General features: G+C 51.3%; 1 protein-coding gene across 2 annotated transcripts in view; it reads left to right on the forward strand.

Moving 5' to 3' along the window:
• The first annotated feature begins 2,410 nt into the window (after positions 1–2,410).
• KLHL25 (kelch like family member 25) overlaps positions 2,411–13,612 on the forward strand; it is a 39,237-nt gene continuing 28,035 nt past the window's right edge. For both annotated transcript variants that reach the window (XM_032175860.2, XM_058427946.1), the window contains exon 1: positions 2,411–2,533. The gene's annotated coding sequence lies outside the window, so the exon portion shown is untranslated. The remainder of the gene's footprint in view (positions 2,534–13,612) is intronic.

Raw genomic sequence — 13,612 nt, forward strand, 5'->3', positions numbered from 1 at the left:
CTCCAGGGGCCGCAATAGATGGCAAGGCATACTTCCTTTCTTCCTCTCATCTTCTTTCAAATCGTACCTAAATTCGATGAACTCCACACGTGTTCTTGGTCTGATTTTGTCCCATTGCTTATACTGTATTTGATTTTAATATATTCTAGTACCTAATTTAAGCCTTGGAGTTGAAGAGAGGAAAAATTATAATGTGGACCAGATTTTAAGGGGCGGTTGGCACTTATAATTTTACAGCGAACCTGCATAGAATAATAAGCAACAGTTATAAACTTGCCAAGAATCAATTTTGCATGTGGAGCTTCATTCAACCAACAATTCTATAAACACTCTAGCGCTAGAAAATCGGGAGGATAAAACTACAAATATGATCTCTGTCATTTCCTTAATGAAGCAATTACTTTGATGCTAATGTGTTGGAGTTGGTTCCTTCCCACAGGTTCGTGGTCTCGCTGACTTCAGGAATGAAGCTGTGGACCTTCCCGGTGAGTGTTACAGCTCTTAGAGGTGGTGTGGACCCAAAGAGTGAGCAGCAGAAAGATTTACTGTGGAGAGCAAAAGAACAAAGCTCCCACAGCGTGGAAAGGGGCCCAAGAGGGTTGCTGCTCCTGGCTGGGGGTGGCCAGCTTTTATTCCCTTATTTGACCCTGTCCATGTGCTGCTGATTGGTCCATTTTACAGAGTGCTGATTGGTCCATTTTACAGAGTGCTGATTGGTCCATTTTACAAACCTCTAGCTAGTCACAGAGCGCTGATTGGTGCATTTCTACAGAGCACTGATTGGTATATTTTACAAACCTCTACCTAGCTACAGAGCGCTGATTGGTGTGTTTTACAATCCTCTTGTAAGACAGAAAGTTTCTCCAAGTCCCCACTGGACCCAGAAAGTCCAGCTGGCTTCACCTCTCACTAACTTTTCTCTTCGGAAGGCACCTTAACAGTGCATTTGGCAAGCTTCTTACCTCTGGCCAATACTATTCATAAATATCAGAACCCTGGTGCCTTAGATGCCAGCAGATCCGGGCCAAATGGAAGCACAAATCTATATTGAGCACTTACTACATGCCAGGCCTATTCCATATGTTATCTTAATCTTTCCCATACTCCTGCAAGAAAGGTTTTAGAATCCTCTTCACCAGTAAGAACCAGACACCAGAGAGTCTGAGCCATCTGCTTCAGTCCTACCCAGCTCTTGAGGGGCAGGGCGGGGCTTCAAACCCAGAACATCAAACTGTTCCCCAAAAATGCCTTCCCTGGTGGTATCTTCTCATCATCTCCCAGTCTTTTAACCCTGGCATATCTGTCCTGTCTAAGCAGCTTTCTACCCAGGGGCTCTATTTCCCAGGTTCCACCAGTCACAATCCTATCCCCTCTCCCAAATCTTTGTACACTTTCTTAAACCTTCCTTGCACCTCCCACCTCCAACTCCGTCAGGGTGACCTCTGCTTCCTGGGAATTTCCCCGCCCCAGGCTTGGCTCTTTCGTTCTTATAACTTTCTATGCTTTACCTTTTGTATCCTTAAGCAACCTACTTGAATTACCGATTTTCATTGGGAGGGAGAAAAGAGAGGACATTTATTGCGCACTCATTTGTCTGGGAGTTTGTCTCCTTTAATCCCCCAAATAATCCGATGAGGAGTTTTTATCTGCCGCTTTACGGATGAGATTGGACACACACAACAAGCTGAAGTAGTAGTCAGGAGGGAAAAGGACGAGGAATCACAAACCGTTCTCCCCCTCCAAGACGAGTGCATGGTGTGGGCGTCCAGGACACGCTCCTGGGAGAAATTATTGGATGGATAGATGAATGAATGAATTAACATTTAAAGGCTGGCTTACGAAAGGAGTTTAGTGAGAAATGACACAGAGAAGAGAGCTGAAATACCCTGAAAAATACAGATTTCAAGTACAGGTGGGGTTTGGAGGCTGAAGAAAGTCCCAAACATTCAAACAAGCCCAGAGTGAAAGAAAGGGTTTCATTAACACTCGGGCAACTACAAGTGTGGCTCTGCAGAGTCTAAAGAGATCTACAACACTTGTGACCCGAACACAAAAGAGGCATATGCAATCTACAGTGCTCCCTCCGGAAAGCTCTAGAACACCGCCGCGTTTTGTTCCCAAACTTGGGCCGCGGGGGTGGGCAGGCGCCTGTCTCTTTAAGAATCTGGTCGAAGTCCTTTTCCTCTCCCCGCCCCGCCCCCGGCCCCCCTCCCCGTCACCTGGCCCCCTCCCCTCTCGGTGCCGGCGCGGCCTGGGGCCCACCCCCTTCTTCTCTGCGGCTGCACTGAAGGGCTCGGCTGCCCATCCGTCACAGAGGCGGTGCCTCTGATTGGCTGCTGCGCTTCGGGCCGGGAGGCGGGGCGGGAAGGCCGGAGAAACTAGTTTGTTGGCGGCGCCTAGGCTGTATCGCAGCGGGAGCGTTTTTGGCTGTGGAGAGCCGGCCGACGGGAGCCGCGGCGGAGCCTGTTGAGCTCCCGCGGGCGGCCAGGAGTGGTCTCTGAGGCGGCGGCGGCGGCGGGGATCGCCTCCGGCAGTGAGTACCCAGGCCGAGCTGGGGCGCCGTGCTCTGGCCGCAGCACCCGCGCCCCCGCTCTCTGCGCTGGGGCTCACCACCCCGGGCCGGGCCGGGACCAAGCGTTTGGAGCCCCCGCGGGACTGCGTGTCCCGGGAGGAGCCCGCGCGGCTGGGGCAGGGGCCCTGGGACAATGGTGGGGAGCGGCGGCCGGCCGGCACTCCGCGGCTCCGCGAGGGAATTCGCCGAGAGCTCTGCGCGAGGGAATGAATTGTTTGGCAAATGGATGTTGCGCGCGGGAGCCGCTACTCTTTCCCCAGGGAGTGGTTGATTCATTGAGTCCGCAGACTCTCTTTTTAAAAAATTACTATTGATCCTGGAAAGAGAGACTGCTTGTCTTTGAGGACGCGACCGGCGATGCCCCTCGCCTCGAACGCCCAGGCCGGATGGCTGCCTGCCCGGCGCAGAGCGAGGGCCCGGGGTTCACAAGGGGAGGGTCTGCGCGGGCCTGGCCGCGGAGCCCCGGGCCGTTCACGTTCCTCCTGCCAGGGTCCCTCGTTTCGGTTTGCAGAACTGTCCAGCGGCAGAGAAAGGTCGCACTCGAAGGCACACCCACCTGTCCACCTGGGTGGCGGCCAGCCTGGCAGGTCCAGGGCAAGCCCTCCAGCCTGACTCTAATTCCCACCCTTGCCCTGGATCCGAGACACCACCGCGCGATGTTACGCCCCCACTCCCCCCTGTCTCTTTCGTAGTTGCTTTAGAAGCTTTTCTTTTGGGGGATTGTGCCCGGGAGATACCAGATACTTTTTTTGTGTTGCTGCTCTAAGCCCCCAAAGTGCATTCCCATTGTCTTTGAACAAAGAAACCTCTCTAGAGGCCTGACCCAACGAACTGTGGGTGAGGGGGCGGACCCAGGCCCCTGCAGATTTAATCTGGACGCTCTTGGATCCTGCTGGATCCCGGTGGCTTTGACCTTGGGGAAGGTGGGCTGGGCTTTGACTCTACTCGGTAGTCAGGGCAGAGAATGCCAGGTGTCTGGACCATTTGGTTGCACTCTATCGGCCCAGTAGAGGGAGGGAGGGAAGGAAGTTAGCAGTGGCCACCAGGAGAGGAGGCAGGATCCCACGGTCTGTATCCTGGACCAGGTGCCAGTGACCGTGATGGGGCCAAGCCCTTTGGGACCTTGGGCCCCAGTCTCCCCATTCATAGGAGGAACTGATGCTCAGTGTGCTGATCTGAGCTGTGAGGATTCCTGGCATGTTGGTGAAGGCTTGCGTGGGGATCTAGGGAAGAGTAGGACACAAAGTCTACCCCACCTCAGGGTCCATTTGGTGTCCCAAGACCGGAGGCCCTTGGGTCCACAAGCTGTGCCTGTGAAGGTTGACCGGAGTCAGTCTTTTTCCGGTCTGGCAGCTATTTCAGTTTTGAGTCATTTGTCAGGCAGTGATTCCACAGAGGTTGATAAGAGGGAGGTAGAAATGGAAGCCACCTTCATCCTGGGGTCTTGGGCTGCAGTTGGATTTATGTATGTGGCGCGGAGAGAAGAGCGGTGGGCAAGTTGTATGCTCTACATCGGAAGCAGGTTCTGCAGCCCTATGCCCCTTAATAGCGTTTTAGATCTGCGGGCACCCCGTGTGGGCAGAAGAGAGCAGGAAGAAAAGAGAACAATTGCCCAGTGAAAGCAAGCTTGGTTCGTCCCGTCTATCACTTGGGCGGGGGCAGGGGGGAAGGGTAGGATGAGTGAGAGTGTTATTTAGTGGATGGTTTCTGATTGATTGATTGATTCATTCATTCATTGTTTGAACAGACCTGATTGGGCACCTGCTGTGTGCCAGGCCCTGGGTTAGGTGCTGGAGACTCTTCCTTTAGTGAGCATCTAGATGAGGGAGTGCTGGCATATGGATTAGGGGCCCTGACACATCGTAGTGATAGAGGCAGCAAGAGGAAAGGAGACACAGATGGGCAAGGCTTCCTGGGGAGAGGATGCCTTGACTAAGATGAGAAAGGCACGTCATAGCCCAGATTCCAGGTGTGGGGCAGCCACCTTTCTCCTGTTGCTCACCCACACTTCTCCCAGAGGCCAATTCATTGCCAACCCCAAGACAGTCACAGGTTGAGGCCATGGAGAACGCAAGTGGGAGGTGGTAGAAGGTTTGCTCTCGTCCGTAGTGTCTGGCCGCACAGTCAGCCGTCCAGCGCATTTGCAGGAAGCTGGATGGCTTCTGGATGCAGCCTCTCTTCTCTGGGGGTCCTGGGAGAACCTAGCCCCCGGTCCCAAAGACCAGCCTATTGTCTGAGCCCCTAGTCGCTCTGTACCAGCAGGCAGTGTAGGCATAGCCTGGTCAGTGTGGGCAGAGCTGGCACAAGAAAACAGAGTGGCCAGACACAAATGAATTGGTTGATTGAGATGCTGGTTTTCATCTAATGTGGTAAATTTAATAATTTAATTGCCTCAGCCAGCCAAGGCTGTTGAAGCATTTTCCTCACCAGGAAACACTTAGTTGGAACAAGCTCGGGGTAGAGGAAGGAGGTGCAGGGGAGGAGGGAGGAGGGAGGAGGGAGAACTTAAGCATCCACAGCCTTCAGTCACAGCATCCCAACAGGACTTATCAATTAGCAGCTATCCCCAGCTGATGGAAGTCAGCCCAGCCCCTACAGTAGGTTCCAACCCCTTTCCTGGACCACCTCATTGCTGTACCAGCCTAAAGCTGTCAAAAGCTGTTACCTGTCATCTTCAAGACATCATCATCCCATACTGCCTCCAGGTCCTTCTGGGGCTGTTCGGAGCTGGGGAAGGGGTGCTGTGGGATTAGGTGGGGAAGCGAAGGGGTTTAGGGATAGGAAGGGCTCCCTGTTAAGTCCTTTTAACCCAGGAGCAGTGGAGATAGCATGGGATTTGGCACCAGACTGGGGTTCAAATGCTGTGGGTCTGTGATCAAGTTCCTTAACTCACTGAGCATTGTTAGCTTTTTTCAGGGATATGGTGAAAGTTAACCACCACTATGCAGAATCCCCTAGAATGGGGTCTGGCACCAAGTGGGTGTCAGTCATGCCAGCCTCCCCTTTCCGTTTTTTGTTTTTGTTCTCTGGGTGCAGAATTGAGGTTGGGTGCTTGTTGCTCTGCAGCTGACTTGCAGCCCTCCCCTGAGTCCTCAGTCACTTCCCCCCACCCCCCACCCCCTACCTCTCTTGCCACTCTTTCTTACTGCTAAACCTTTCCTTCCAAGCCCTGTCCCAGCACCCTGTTGGATGATAAACAATAGGTGTGTGTGGCTTATTGACCTTTTTTTCTTTTGAGAAGGAGTCTTGCTCTGTCGCCCAGGCTGGAGTGCAATGGTGCCATCTCGGCTCACTGCAACTTCAGCCTCCTGGGTTCAAGCGATTCTCCCACCTCAGCCTCCTGAGTAGCTGGGATTACCGCACATACCACTATGCCTGGCTAATTTTTGTATTTCTGTAGAGACAGGGTTTCTCCATGTTGTCCAGGCTGGTCTTGAACGTTCTCCTGACCTCAGGTGATCTGCCTGCCTCAGCCTCCCAAAGTGCTGAGATTACAGGCATGAGCCACTGTGCCTGGCCTTTTTTTTTTTTTTTTTTTTTGAGACGGAGTCTTACTCTATCACCCAGGCTGGAGTGCAGTGGTGCGATCTCAGCTCACTGCAACCTCCACCTCTCGAGTTCAAGCAGTTCTCTGCCTCAGCTTCCCTAGTAGCTGGGATTACAGGCACCCGCCACCATGCTCAGCTAATTTTTGTATTTTTAGTAGAGACGGGATTTCACCATGTTGGCCAGGCTGGTCTTGAACTCCTGACCTCGTGATCCACCCGCCTCGGTCTCCCAAAGTGCTGGGATTACAGTTGTGAGCACCTAGCCTTTTTTTTTTTTTTTTTTTTAATGGCAGCTCTGGGGTCTCAGAAATCAATTTCATTGAGAAATTGCACCATATTTTCTGCAAATACATAAAAATCTTCCCAGCCATACTTTTCTCCCACGGTGGTCTCCTGTGCTCTGAGTTGGGTACAGAGTCTGTATGAAGCTCATCTGGGCCACTTCTTGTTTCAACGTGACCAAGGCCCAAGGCCAACTCCATCTCTTCACCATCCCATAGCTAGAACCCTCAGACCTGGAACCTGTTGGCAGAAAGAGCACTTGAGTCAGAGTAGGGGAGTCCTGCTTGGCCCCTGCTTGCCTGTGTGACTCCATGGAGGTTCCCCTACCCCTGTGAGCCTCAATTTGCTCTCCTGTATAATACTTCTACTAAATGTTTTGCTATAAAATTTCAAAAGTTCTTGCAAGCTCTGGTGTTCAGCAGTTTTATAAGGCTTGAGTTAGTTGCTTAGCCTTTCTGGTCAGGAAGAGCTTGAGCAGCCAGTAGAGTACAGAGGGGCCAGTTTAGAAATCAGGAATGGACCGGGCGCAGTGGCTCACCCCTGTAATCCCAGCACTTTGGGAGGCCGAGGCGGGTGGATCACCTGAGGTTGGGAGTTTGAGACCAGCCTGACCAACATGGAGAAACCCCTTGTCTACTAAAAATCCAAAATTAGCTGGGTGTGGTGGCACATGCCTGTAATCCCAGCTACTTGGGAGGCTGAGGCAGGTGAATCGCTTGAACCGGGAGGCGGAGGTTGCAGCGAGCCGAGATTGCACCATTGCACTCCAGCCTGGGCGACAAGAGCGAAACTCCGTCTCAACAACAACAAATACAGAAGTCAGGAATGGGGTACTAGTTCCAGCTCTACCTTGGATGTGTGCTGTGGGAATTGGGCAAGTTACTTTCTCTGGGATCTAGTTGTTTCACCTGTAGAATGAGAGGGGTGACGTAGGCAAGCTCCTAGTTTCCTCAAGACTCGATTCAGATTTTCCCAGTAACTCCAAAGGGACGGGGCTGTTCTTGAGCCTCCAGCAGTTCCCTGTCCCTGCCCACTGCCTCAGAGTTTGGGGCCTCCTGTGAAGGGGCTGGTGGAGACAGAAGACTGCATCAGGGGAGCACCATGCTGGGCTTAGGGGAGCAGGCGTGGGCTCAAAGGAAGGTGGTGTGTGGGTTACTCATTTCTCAAGGCCGCTGCTCTGACTGGTCGTGGGCAGGGAGCTGGGCAGCAGTTCGTGGGAGCACCAGGATGACCCCCTCTGGAATGGCTAGGGTGAGACTTCCCTAGTGGGATGTCCCTTGGGCACAGAGCCAGGGCCACCTCCCAGCAGAGAGTTGGACAACGAGCTTTGAGGAGCAAGGGAGATCTTGAGCAAATTAGCTGGATGTGTTGGCAGGCGCCTATAATTCCAGCTACTTGGGAGGCTGAGGCAGGAGAATCGCTTGAACCCCGGAGGCAGAAGTTGCAGTAAGCGGAGATTGCGCCATGGCACTGCAGCCTGGACAACAGAGTAAGAGTCTGTCTAAAAAAAAAAAAAAAAAAAAAGGGGGGATCTCGAGGGAGCCCAGCGGGGCAGGAGGAGGCGGCTGAGCACTAGCCTGCAAGACCAGTTGGATGGCTCCTCCCACGGGGAAGCAGGGCTGAGCAGGCCGTGGGAGCGAGCGCTGTGCCTGCTGCCACCAGCCCAAGGGCCACATTCACCTTAGGTGTCACTCCCCACCCACCTCTGCCAGGAGGAGCCTTCCACCATCAGCCGAGTGGTGAGGAGTAGGATGCAGGGAAAGGATGGAGACAAAAAAGCCTTGCTTACATTTTTTGCCTGTTCCCATTGGGCCCCCAAGGAGAGGCTGACCACAGATCCATCTAGGCTGAGCAGAATTAATTTCCTAATTAAGATAAGGAGAAGCTTTGCTCATTCAAACTCCAGGACAAGCTGCCAGCCAGGTTTGCTGTTGGCCAGGCCAGTTTGTCTGAGAGGAGTGAGGGCCAAGAGATGGATGAGCTCTTTTTCTAGAAAACCATGATGATTCCGTCCATTGTCCGGAGTTCATGTTCTGCACCCTAGCTGGGCTTGTGAGACCTTGGCAGCAAGTCCCTTAACCTGTGAACGCCTTTGTTTTCACAGGCTTGGAAATCTGAGGGAGAAAGGTACCCAGCTCTGTTCATGCAACAAACATTTATTTAGTTTTCTGAATGGCTCGCCCTGGACTAGAAGCTGAGGAAAGAAAGTCAGGTTCAAAGAGCTCTTGCTTGGGAGCTCAGCGTCTGATGTGGGAGGCAGACAGGCAGGTATGGCACAGCTCTAGGGTCTCAATAGTGGGCATGTTGAGAGTCTGCCTCAGTTTCCTCGTTGATAAGGTGAGGAAGTGGACGGTTGGTTTCCTCATTTCAAATGTGTCCAGGGAATTCTTTTTCCCCCCGTCTGTTCTCTGCCAGGCTCTGGGATTCAGTGGAGAACAAGGCAAGGTCGTCCCCGATCCCCTCCTGATCCCACATTCAGCTGAGGGAGGCAGACAACAGACTGACAAAAATATGCAGCTGCAGAGGAAGTGGACAGGGAGGTGTGGGAAGATGGTCAAGTGAGGACGCCCTCCGAAGAGGGGTCAAGGAAGGCCTCTCTGGGGTGGTGACATTTGAGCCAGCCATGGGAGGATCAGAGAAAGGCGTGCCAGGTGGGGAGCACAGCTCGTGCAAAGGCTGGGCCTGTGTGGGCTGCGGACAGAGACACCATGAGGCACAGCGAGGCACCACACCCTGCCATTCTGCAGTCCTCTGGTGCAGGGGGAGACTGAGGATAACATTGTCCTCTTTCATTTTATTGTTTTTCTCTGATTTAAATAATATATCAATGGATTTCCTTTTTTTTTTTTTTTTTTTTTGAGATCTAGCTTCCCTCTCATTGCCCAGGCTGGAGTGCGGTGGTGGGATCTCAGCTCACTGCAACCTCCGCTTCCCGGGTTCAAGCGATTCTCCTGCCTCAGCCTCCCAAGTAGCTGGGATTACAGGCGCAAGCCACCACACCCAGCTAGGATTTCCTTTATAAATGAAAAATATAGGAGAAGATGGAGCACAGTGTGAGGGTCCATCCCCTCTTTTGTATCTGTCCACAGATGGGTGCATACCCTTCTAGTCCTCCGTTGTATGTGCAGATTTTGCATTTACATAATTTGAAACATACTCAATACTCTACAACTTATACCACTTAATGTGTGGTGGAGCTCTTTTTCACAGTGTCATCATATTCCACACTGCAGCCAAACCATCATTTCCTCTCACTGTGTCCTAAGGAGAGACTTTAGGTCATGCCTCATTTTCCCTGTATGATCAATGAAATCTTGTGTGTCCTTCATCATGCATCTTTATGAGCAAGTGTGATTATTTTAAATTTTCATTGTCAAAGCCAAATGCCCTTTGCAAAGACATCCAGTTTACTGTCCCACTAATAATAGTGCCTGAGTGCCCATTTCTCTACAGCCTCACCACATTTTTTTTTTTTTTTTGAGACTGAGTTTCGCTCTTGTCACCCAGGCTGGAGTGCAATGGGGTGATCTCAGCTTACAGCAACCTCCGTCTCCCGGGTTCAAGCGATTCTTCTGCCTCAGCCTCCCAAGTAGCTGGGATTACAGGCAAGCGCCACCATGCCCAGCTAATTTTGTATTTTTAGTAAATACTGGGTTTCTCCATGTTGGCCAGGCTGGTCTCAAACTCCTGACCTCAGGTGATCCGCCTGCCTCGGCCTCCTAAAGTGCTGGGATTACAGGCGTGAGCCACTGCGCCCAGCCCCCAAATTTTTGATGTTATCCGCATTTTTAGTTTTAGCTAATGTGATGGGCTGGGGGGGCGGGTGGAATCTCATTGTTCCATTACAAAAAAAATGTTTATTCAGGCTTTGTCCTTTGATTCTAGTCCACTTTTGTCTTTCCAGAAGATCAAAGTTTATTGATTGCTGGTTCTGCCTCTTATTGGTCTCCTGACCTCAGCTGGGGACTCATCTGTGAAATGAGGCCCTTTAATCTCTGCCCGCCCCTGCCCCCCACTAGGCTGCTGTATTTTTTGCATGGGAAAACATTCCTGAAAGTTCATTTTATGCTGAAAAGCTCTGCAAACATGAAGAGGCATGGTTTTTACTAGCGAAATGGAAATCTCTGGAACATTTGAGTGAATTCAGGTGTTTCTAAACAGCCAGCAGATCCAGGGGAGGAGCTGGGGTGACTTTAGCCATGTGCAGCAGAGCTGGCCTTAGGTGGGAGGTGTCTGCCTATTGTCCCAGAGATACACCGGGCCTTACCTGGCTGAGAGAGCCATCTGGCTGGGCTTGAGAGCTCTTCACAGAGGGCTGGCCCAGTCAATGATCTGTCACCTGTCTGCAGGAATAAAGAAATGAGCCAGGAGGACAGAGAGAGTTCCCTAGCTGGTCCAGAGAAAGGCCCAGAAAGGGGCAGTGGCCACCACAGACTAAACCCTGTGTTTACTTGCCTGTGCGGTCCCAGGAGGCATCAGGCCCCATGGTAGAGGAGCCAGGGAACTGCTGACCATGGCCTGGGCCCCAGAGGAATTCATTACTGCTGGGTACCTGGGGACGTTTTGGCCAGGCTCTCCCCACCCTTCAGGAAGCAACATCCAGGTTTGGCCATGATTTCCCTGCTGCCCTGGAGATGACTCAGAACCAAGCTCCAGAGGAGGCTCCTGTGATCCCAGCCAGCCTGACATACTTGGAACAGTCTCAGAGACAGATGTAGGTAGGGGGAAGGGAGAGGGTAACCAGGGGGACAATGGGACCCTCAAAGGGCTTTGGTAGGGAGGCCTCCTGCCTTTATACCTCTGCAGCTAGTGAGCAGGAGAAGGGAAAGGGGAGGGGCCTCGCTGAAAGCAGTGTTTGCATTTATTAGACACCTCCTGATTCTGAGAGTTGGGTGTTTCATTAAGAGAGTAAGGGAAACATCTCACTCTAGAGCTGGTTTTGCATGGTCCTCCTGGGGCAGGGGGGTGAGTCGGCTGCCCTTGCTGGGCTCCTGTCCCACTGCCATTGTGAGCGCAGCTTGAAGGCATTTTGCTGAGTTGGAGTGAGGTCGAATCACCAGGTTTCTTTTCAGGCATCAACTGGTATATCTGTGTTGCAGGAAGTCGCAGTTGCTATTTTTACCACTCCAACCAGGACTTTTTACTGGGAGGTACAATTACAAGCAAAATGCCAGGGTTTGGCTGGTTAGCTAAGCCCCGGGAGGCTGCTGTGGGCTGAGGCAGGGGCCACTGCACATGGTCCTTGCTGTGTTGTACAAAACAAGACACGTTTGCATGTGGACACACACCTACCCTGGTTGCTGGGCGGCTTTGTCCGAACCACTTCCTGTGCCTGGAGTTTCCTCTAGGTGGAAAAAAGGACTTTGCTGGGTTTTGCTCAGATAATTGTACCTGGCTGCCAGGGCAGCTCCAAAGCTGTAAGCATTGTAGTTCTGACTGCCCAGAAGGTTGAAACTTTGTTAAATGAAATTGAGAACCTACTCTATCCTACCCATTCTGCTAAGGACCAGGATATAGAAATACATCAGTTGGCCGGGTGCGGTGGCTCACGTCTATAATCCCAGCACTTTGGGAGGCTGAGGCAGGCAGATCATGAGGTCAGGAGATCGAGACCATCCTGGCTAACATTGTGAAACCTCGTTTCTACTAAAAATACAAAACATTAGCCAGGTGTTGTGGTGGGCACCTGTAGTCCCAGCTACTCAGGAGGCTGAGGCAGGAGAATGGTGTGAACCCGGGAGGCGGAGCTGGCAGTGAGCCGAGATCGTACCACTGCACTCCAACCTGGGTGACAGAGTGAGACACTGTCTCAGAAAAAAAAAAAAAAAGAAATACATCAGTCTCTGCTCTCTGGCATCACATGTCCAGGAATTGAAAATGCAGAAAGCGTGAGTTGTCTCTGCACCTTTTGGGTGATTACCTGGTGTGTTTTTAATATCTATGCATTATGACTAGAGGCCAGGTGGGGCTTATATTGGTTTCTATTGCAGCATAACACATCATCACAGGCTTAGTGGCTTAATCAGTACCTACTGATTAGTGCACAGTTGTGTAGGCTGGAAGTCTGGGCTGGCCTGACTGGCTTCTCTACTTAGGGTCTCACAAGTCCAAAATCAAGGTGCAACTGGACTGGGCTCTTGAGGCTCTGGTGAACAATCTGCTTCCAGGCTCAGGTTTTTGGCAGAATCGAGTTCCTTATGGTTGTAGGACTGAGGTCAGTCCCCATTTCCTTGCTGGCTGCAGCCGGGTTGCAATCTCAGTGGCCTCCATCTTCAAACCTGTAGTGGTGTGTCATATCCTTTCTGGCTTTGAATCTCTGACTTTTACTTTTCGGACCAGCTGGAGAAAACTCTGCTTTTTTTTTTTTTTTTTTTTTTTGAGACTGAGTTTCACTCTTATTGCCTGGGCTGAGTGCAATGGCGCAACCTCAGCTCACTGCAACCTCTGCCTCCCAGGTTCAAACAGTTCTCCTGCCTCAGCCTCCTGAGTAGCTGGGATTACAGGTGTGTGCCACCATGCCTGGCTAATTTTTTGTATTTTTAGTAGATACGGGGTTTCATCATGCTGGCCAGGCTAGTCTCGAACTCCTGACCTCAGGTGATCCGCCTGTCTTGGCCTCCCAAAGTGCAGGGATTACAGGCATGAGCCACCGTGCCCAGCCAACTCTGCTTTTAAGGGGCTTATTGACCAGATCAGGCTCACCCAGATAATCTCCCTTCTTTAAGATCAACCGATTGATCAGTAATACCATTAATTACCTATGTAGCACACATTAATTAGATTTGAAAATCTCTGTCATGATCACAGGAATCAGGCCCACATCCATGGACCTGCATCAATAACAATATTATCAATAACAGCAACTCTCATGAATCAAGCAAAATTTGTGTCCCACCATGCTACACTCTTTACATGTATTCTCTCTTAATTCTGAGGATGGTACCTCGAGGTTGGGACAGTTATTTTCACCCGTTTTTCAGATGAAAAAACTGAGTCTCAGAGAATTTCAGTATCTTGGACCAGTTTTACAGGTAGCAATGGCAGTGCTGGGATTTGAAACCAGGGACTCTTAGCATCTAACCTTCCTGGTAGGCTGCCCAGGGTCGGTGTCTGCAATTCGCTTTGTATGATTTATGGAACACCATCCAGAAAAGAGTTAAGGTTTGCTCTTTCCCATCTAGCATTTAAAATTTTTTTTTTTTTTTTTTTT

The sequence above is a fragment of the Hylobates moloch genome, unplaced genomic scaffold, assembly GCF_009828535.3.
Source record: "Hylobates moloch isolate HMO894 unplaced genomic scaffold, HMol_V3 SCAFFOLD_14, whole genome shotgun sequence".
NCBI classification, from domain to species: Eukaryota; Metazoa; Chordata; class Mammalia; order Primates; family Hylobatidae; genus Hylobates; species Hylobates moloch.